Genomic DNA, 7,792 nt, shown 5'->3' on the forward strand with positions numbered 1-7,792 from the left:
GGACACCCGGTATATCGTCCAGCACTTTCACGTACGGCTCGTCTACCCCCTGATTTCGCAATGCCTGCATCACCGCCGAGTTTTCAACTAAGACAAATGATATGTATAAGGGCTGGTTATATTCCGAGCATTTTTCTATCACCTGATTGATGGTATGGATATGATCGATAGTAGAGTACCGTTTCCGAAAACCTGCTTGATCCCTTGCTTGATTGCAGTCTAAGGTTCTCCTGATTCTATTAGCGATTACCTTAGTAAATACCTTATACGTAACAGACAGTAAGGTGACTGATCTGTAATTTTTAAGGTCCTTAGAGTCCCCTTTCTTATGAATGGGGATAATGTTTGCATTCTTCCATGGTTCCGGTACCGTCGATGACAACAGGCACTGCGTATACAGGGTGGCCAGATTTTCTAACACGATATTCCCCCTGTCCTTCAGCAAATCTGTAGTTATCTGATCCTCTCCAGCTGATTTCCCTCTTTTCAAAATCTCTAATGCTTTCTTGACCTCATACTTCATAACTGGTGGAACGTCTGTCTGCTTTTCCCTACCGCCAATCTCCTTACTGTCGTGACTACTTTGGCTACTGTAGAGATCTGTATAGAACTCTTCGGCTACTTTGACTATCTTGTCCATATTCGTGATGACGTTGCCCTCATTGTCCCTTATCGCATACATCTGTTCTTGCCTATGCCCAATTTATTCTTTTGCCGCTTTAAGGCTTCCCCCGTTCTTTTACAGCATGCTCAATTTTCTTGATGTTATACTTCCTTATACCGGCCACCTTGCGCTTATTGATTAGCTTTGATATATCGGCCAATTCAATCTGGTCTGTTGGTTTGGAAGCTTTCGTACTCTGGCGTTTCTTAATCAAATCTTTCGTCTCCTTAGACAGCTTGCCGGTATCCTGTCTGACTATCCTACCGCCTACTTCTACCGCCCATTCAGTAACGATATCTCTGAAATTATTGTTCATTGTTTCTAGGGTAATGTCGCCATCCTCGTTTAGAGCTGAATATCCATTCTGTAGTGAGATCCTGAATTCTTCTGCCCTCCCCTCACCGCTAATTCGTTAATGGGTTTCTTTCTTACTAATTTGTTGCGTTCCTTCTTCAGATTTAGGCTAATTCGGGACCTCACCATCCTGTGGTCACTGCATCGCACTTTCCCGATTATCTCTACATCTTGCATAGTGGAGGGGGTTGAACACATTATGAAGTCAATTTCATTTTTCGTCTCCCCGTTAGGACTTTTCCATGTCCATCTCCGGTTCTTCCGTTTGGTGAAGAAGGTATTCATGATTCTTAAGTTATTGCGCTCTGCCAACTCAACTAGTAACTCCCCCCTGTTATTCCTAGAACCGATGCCATAGTCACCTACTGCCTGGTCTGCTGCCTGCTTTTTCCCTACCTTGGCGTTGAAGTCGCCCATTAGTACAGAGTATACTGCGTCTTTATTTTTCGCATTGCCGATTCTAAATCTTCGTAGAAGCTTTCAACTGCCTCGTCATCATAACTACATGTAGGTGCATAGGCCTGTACAACCTTCAGTTTGTATCGCTTATTAAGCCTGATAACGATGCCTGCCACCCTCTCATTATTTCTATAGAATTCATCTATATTAGCCGCTATATACTTATTTGCAGGGAAACCTACTCCTAGTTGTCGCCCCTCCCTCGATAACACAGTATATGCCCATCCTTCAGTACTTAGTGAGGTTAGGATAACCTCACTAAGGATGAGGAGGATAACCTCACTAAGCCCTATGATATCCCATTTCATACCCTCTAGTTCCTCTAACAGCACTGCTAAACTAGCTTCACTAGCTAGGGTTCTAGCGCTAAACGCTGCCATAAGATTGTAATGGGACGCAATTTGAAAGTACCAAATACTAAAGTAGCACATTAAGGCATTCAATTATAATAGCGTAAAAGATGTGACGTCACTCAACCGGAAGTAGAGCCGAAAACGGGCATAGGAATGGATTGGCGCGCAATTTGAAAGCACCGAAGACTAAAATGAGTAAACAAGAAGTGAATTAATGTGACGTCAAGGATGTGACGTCTCGCAACCGTAAGCAGAGCCGAAAAAGGGCATAAGAAGGGATTGGTGGGCAATTTTAAAGTATCAAAGACTAAAATGGGTAAACAAGAAGTGAATTATAGTGACGTAGAGGGTGTGACGTCACGCAACCGTAAGCAGAGCCGTAAATTGGCATATGAAGGCATTGGCGCACAATTTGAAAGTGCCAAAAACTAAAATGGGGAAAGAAAAAGTGAATTAAATAACTACAAGCTACCAGAAGCAACCAACAGCAGCATCCATGCTTTCGTATTACTCCGGCTGATTCAGAAATACTCTTTAGTTTTAGGTGATGCCCGCTCAATAAAATGAAAGTCGCATAGCGTCAGCTATTTTCTCGTTTTGCACTTCGAGTTCTTAGGATTCGGTTTGCGGATAGTCGGTGAAAGCCGGCTGATTGTCCAGCGCATATCTGTGAGGGAGCGCGCGCCACTATGTGAGACGGATGGATCTCTTTGGAACGCGGCAGGCATCCAACTCTCGCAGTACTCGCTCAATAATATTGTGTAGATTTCACTTTTGTGCGTTGTAACCTTGTGCAGTCTTGTTGATAGAGCTATCTTTATATAGTTTTCGCCAATCTGTACTTTGGAAGAGTTTTATTGGGGAATTTCTGTGTATGTGTATTGATATGTACTTTTTATCCTTGTAAAGCGCCGATTGCTGGTGTGGTTTTAATAGGTAGGCATTTGTTTGCTCATGGATGACTTGGACAGGATAGGTGACCATGAGATGCGGATTGGAGATGACAATGAAAGAACGATAACTAACGTTATCAGGCAGTAACAGGAAATCATTATTGATCGTGACAATACTTAGAAATGTAACGTAGATTACTAGACTGCCATTATAATGAAAACGATATGAGAAAAATAACACTGGCATTGTAAATCAATGGCAATATAGGTAAACTATATTGGCAATAATATATCAGATTTGATAGACAATTATTGATCAGATACTGATATTTCTAGCTGATGATAGTTAATATTCTAATAAAAATAATAAGAATAATAATAATAATACCCAGATAAGACATTTAAGACTAATAACGTAAATGAATGAAAATTTAGGTCAACAATAAAGGTACCCTGAACTGCTTATTAGTAAATTACAAAACGCACTGGACCATAAGTATCGCATCTGTCCATGCCAAATTTTAAGCTAGGTTCCATAGCACCGAACATATTGGTGATCGAATATGATGCTTCTCCGCTTCCCCTCTACAAAGACTGCAACGACGCGCAAAAAAAATCTAGAAAACAAGTCGGGAACGCACCCCACCACTCCCCACCCCACTTTCTCACATGGGAGCGTCCAATGAGAGGGCGCACGCAGAGTGCCCTGATAACATCATCTTGGAGGAAAGCGCGCGGAGATTTGCCGCCCTCATCGCGTGAAAGTTGTCGCCAGGGGCACATTTTAAGAAATACTTGCATATTGGGCTTCATGAAGAGATGGTAAATTTGAGTCAAATACCCACAAACACCAGCTTTTTGAATTTCTGGCAATAGAATATTGCCACAATTACCTTATCTGTAGGACCTTTAGATGCCATATGACGTCATCATATTAGATATACATTTTTGGCTGGTAAGGTGGCGAAAAATAATTATAGCCATATTTGCGAATGAGCAGCGACAAGACTGGTAATGTACCGTCGGAATTCGGTTCAACATAATGGTACTCATGTGATGCCGTCAGGTGAGTATAGAGTTAGTGATAAGATTAGTGTTAAGACAGTGGAAATTAATGACAGTGATGAGTCATCAACTCATGACATGACACGGACATGTCTAGCGAGATCTCAACAAACAGCTGATGAGGTGATAGTTACATGCGTCAAAAATGCTTGGACAACACTGCGTAGACGTCGAATCAGCTTGAGACATCGGAAAGCGCAGAGCCAACTCATAATGAAGCTAGATGAGGAATTCACAATGCTTTCGCTATTCCGGACGTAAAGAGAGTTATGCTCAACACTATGTTTTTAGAACAGCAGTCTATCACCTCTCTTGTATCTTACAACTGTCAAATGCTGGGTATGATCAAGTACCCCTCTTTTGACTGAGCAACATCATTCCGGTTGAGTTTTAACGGAGCAGCTACTATTACACATTCTAAGAGTGTGTAGGATGGCACATCACAAGTGCCAATGTAAGTGATAGCAGTTCCGGAATCACGGGAAACAATTCACTGCTCTCGACACAGGGGCACGGTTCACTAACCTGAAAAGTTGCATATAAATGCATTGTAATTGCGACGGAAGTAAGACATTCTGTGTAGTCTCGCGTCTAATTAGTGACACTCGATATAATTTATGAGTCTAGTTAACCATTACATATGCAGCTCCAGGGTTCGTATTCCAAGTTTGCGTCGTTATTGAAGTGCCGCTATCTCACGTGACCTCTAGTCACCTGATTGTTCGAAACGCCGGAACCGGCTGCTGCCACCACGAACCGGAAGAGGGGGCACCATCATGTTCTGGCGTTTCCACCAATCAGATGCCTCGAGGTCACGTGAGATAACGACATTTTCGATAACGATACAAACTCGGAATACGGGCCCAGGCGGACACTGAAGCAGAGTGCTTACCTCCATGACTGCAAATAACTGACCTTTGCTAGTTATTTGTTTTTTGTCGAATCGGTATGGTTAGTGGGTATGACGCTGTTCACAATATGAAACCTCAATTACAAGCTGCTGGCATCCTTCACATTTGCACTGTGACGAAATAAACAATTGGTGATGCAGAACCCTACATTTTACTTAAGAGCAGTGCGCTAAATATTTCGCGTCGATTTCTTCGGACTCTTGACTAGCCTAAAATTGAAAATGCATGACTACAGAAGGAATGCAACGCAGGTGGAACATGAACTTTATAAAAACATGTGCACAAAAGTGGTGTGTACACGTAGATGGTGCACTGGGTGGGTTAACATGTGCGAAGGTTGCTGAGGACTGCCGAAATATTATCATTTAAACGCAATACAAATTTGTAAGCATCCCGTAAGCAATGCACTCGCCAAACTATAGTTGTTCGTCTAGCGGCCAAAAATTGATTTTCAGGAAGGACTACGTTAATTCAACGCGATGATCGCTCTTGGCCTATTGTGAAGAAAATCTGCTATGTTGCTCTGGAAAGAATGCACTGACATTAGAAGTAGTCTATATTTATTGAAACTTTTCAATAAAATAACTCTGCAGACTATGCCAACAATCCGAGGTCATATAATATAGCCATGGTATATATATATATATATATATATATATATATATATATATATATATATATATATATATATATATATATATCAGTTCAGTTTAGTCGTTCAGTCGTGTCCGACTCTTCGTGACCCTATGGACCATGTCACGCCACGCTTTCCGGTCTCTCACTATCTTCCTAACATCACATAACTTCATCTGCAGTGCCTCGAGGATGCAATCTAACCAACGCGTTCGCTGCCTACCCTTCTCCGGCGACCCTCAACCTTTCCCAACATCAAATCTTTCTCCAGCGACTCCTCTCTTCTCATCAGATGACCAAAGTAGCTGAGCTTTAACTTTAAAATTTGACCCTCCAATGAGCAGTCAGGGTTTATGGTCGACAATATCGACTGATTTGATCTTCTGGCAGTCCAAGGAACTCTCAAGAGTCTTCGCCAGCACCACAATTCAAACGCGTCAATTCTTCGGCGGTCAGCCTTTTTCGCAGTCCAACTCTCGCATCCATACATCACAACTGGAAAGACATAGCACGAGTTATACGGATCTTGGTTGGCAGACTAATGTCTCTGCTCTTTACTAGGCGGTCAAGGCTAACCATTGCTCTCTTTCCCAGAAGCAGGCGTCTCCTAATTTCATGGCTGCAGTCTCCTTCCGAGGTAATCTTGGAGCCCAAGAACAGAAAATCTGTCACAGCTTCCACTTCTTGTCCATTGACGCTCCAGGACTTGATAGGGCAAGACGCCATGATCTTTGTCTTTTTAATGTTCAGTTTAAGCCCAAACTTGTCACTCTCTTCTTGTACGCGCATCAGGAGTCTCTTGAGTTCCACTTCACTTTCTGCCATTAAAGTGGTATCATCCGCATATCTAAGCTGTTGATACGTTTTCCAGCAATCTTCACTCCAGCTGAAGACTCGTCCAGACCGGCCTTCCTCATGATGCACTCTGCATATAGGTTAAATAGGCAGGGCGACAGTATGCAGCCTTGCCTCACTCCTTTCTCGATCGGAAACCAATCAGTAAGACCATGCCCAGTTCTGACTGTGGCCTCTTGCCCTTCATACAGGTTCCCGAGGAGACAGATGAGGTGAATTGGAACTCCCGTCTCTTGGAGAGCTTGCCACAATCTGCTGTGATCTACGCAGTCAAACGCTTTCGCATAATCAATAAATTAGAAGTAGATGGGTTTCTGGAACTCTCTTGCTTTTTCCATGATCCAGCGAAGGTTAGCAATTTGGTCTCTAGTTCCTCTGCCCTTGCGAAACCCAGCTTGCACGTCCGGAAGCTCCCGATCCACATACTGCTGCAGCCTACCTTCGAGGATTTTCAACATCACCTTGCTAGCATGCAAAATAAGCGCGATCGTGCGGTAGTTGGAACAATCTTTGGCACTGCCTTTCTTTGGAATGGGGATATAAACTGACCTCCTCCAATCCCGTGGCCACTGCAGGGTTGTCCAAATCTTCTGACATAATGTATGCAGAATGTTAACAGCGTCATGGTTGAGGTTTTCAAGCAACTCAGCTGGAATGCCATCAATTCCACTAGCTTTGTTCTTAGCAAGGCTGGCTAAGGCCCATTCAACTTCACTCTTCAGGATGCCCGGCTCGAGATCAGTAATCACAACCGTCTTATGTTGGGTCGAACCATCTAGTAGCTGGTTCCCTCCGAAGTTTCCCTCAGGATAGCTGGCGCTCCATGGGAGAGCAGTCACACCTGGTAAAGCGAATGATTAGAGGCATTGGGGTCGAAACGTCCTCAACCTATTCTCAAACTTTCAATGGGTGTACGGGAAACCTTCTGGGTTGAGGCCTCCCGCTGCGATGAGAGTGTATGTGTGTATATATATATATATATATATATATATATATATATATATATATATATATATATATATATATATATATATATAGGTCTTAGGGCACTAACAAGAACCCTAGCCTTACCTCAGTTATGCGCTGTCTGTGGAAATATCGTGAGTCGTCCTCGTAGTGCACAGCTGAAACAGATCCGTTCATGATGGAAGAGCAGATACACAGTATCGTGATTTTCATCGTCAGAGCGTGTTTAAAACAAAAAAGTGGCCTCGTTTCTTTGTGTAGACACTCTATAGCTTCAATAAACACGCCACTTTTGGTATCCATGCTAGCATAATCCCCACACAGATCTCATTATTCAGAGAGCCACGCTTGTGATATTTAGTAGATTTCGATTGGTTCATTGGGTGCCTTCCAACGCACTGACCTTTTGAGTGGCAGTTTATGCGCCAGGCGCAGAAGTTGTGTCCTCATTGTTTATGCACGCCCTTTACGTACTTTAGCAGCTTTTGCGACATTTCAATTCCAATAGCTGTCTCGCACAAAAAAGCAGTAATGTCTAACCGTCCTTTGTGCGAGACATAATTGATCACTTGTTATAATTGTTTTTATTTTATGTTGCTTGGAGTGAAACCAAAAGCGTATGGAAGAAAGAATATACAG

The 7,792-nt window shown here is 42.8% G+C and overlaps 1 long non-coding RNA gene across 2 annotated transcripts in view; it reads right to left on the reverse strand.

The window, feature by feature from the left end:
• LOC146195022 (uncharacterized) overlaps positions 1-7,536 on the reverse strand; it is a 67,490-nt gene extending 59,954 nt beyond the window's left edge. For both annotated transcript variants that reach the window (XR_014705523.1, XR_014705524.1), the window contains exon 1: positions 7,259-7,536. This is a non-coding gene — a long non-coding RNA (uncharacterized LOC146195022). The remainder of the gene's footprint in view (positions 1-7,258) is intronic.
• Between the last annotated feature and the right edge of the window lie 256 nt (positions 7,537-7,792).

This window comes from Amblyomma maculatum, chromosome 3 (assembly GCF_055883805.1).
Source record: "Amblyomma maculatum isolate TAMU_Amacu chromosome 3, ASM5588380v1, whole genome shotgun sequence".
In the NCBI taxonomy this organism is placed as follows: domain Eukaryota; kingdom Metazoa; phylum Arthropoda; class Arachnida; order Ixodida; family Ixodidae; genus Amblyomma; species Amblyomma maculatum.